The following is a 583-nucleotide window of genomic DNA, read 5'->3' as shown; positions in this document are numbered from 1 at the left end:
TCTAGCACCCTCACCAGCAGACGCTCCAGAGATACGGCTTAAACAGAAAAGGTATGGCAACCGACTGAATAAACCTGGCTGTGCAGCTGGAGGAAGGTATGTACTGCCCCAGGCACGACTGCTCATCTTTTCTGTGCATGAGCCCAAGAGCTAGGACAGGCCTGGTTTACTGGTTTCCTGTTTGTCTGGTTTGGTTGTCTTAATAGTCAGTTGCCCGTGACAATAAATACACCTTCTCAGTTTGAAAACACGGGTCCCTTGACCACAGCCGCCCCCTCCTGCCACAGACTCCCTAGCTGCAGGGTCATCCCCCTGTCTCAGGGTCAGCACGGCGCAGTCCCCGGGGAGGGCGGACAGGGTGGGTTGTCTGGAAACCCGGGACAAACCACAGAGTTCTGGGCAAGTGGCACAACAGAATCAACCAGAATCGTGTTTGGGCCCAGTCCAGGATAATCAAAACTGAATTCCTGGGCCTCTGTAATTTTTTTTAAATTCCTGGGTCATTCGGACACCAGGTTAAGAGCTGGGAATCCCTCTGCCTTTGCTCCTCGCCCAGCTCAAGCCCGAGTCTTCGCTTGCTACG

Source organism: Bison bison, unplaced genomic scaffold (genome assembly GCF_000754665.1).
Source record: "Bison bison bison isolate TAMUID 2011002044 unplaced genomic scaffold, Bison_UMD1.0 scf7180017864189, whole genome shotgun sequence".
NCBI lineage: Eukaryota > Metazoa > Chordata > Mammalia > Artiodactyla > Bovidae > Bison > Bison bison.
Note: the sequence above shows the minus strand (reverse complement) of the source record.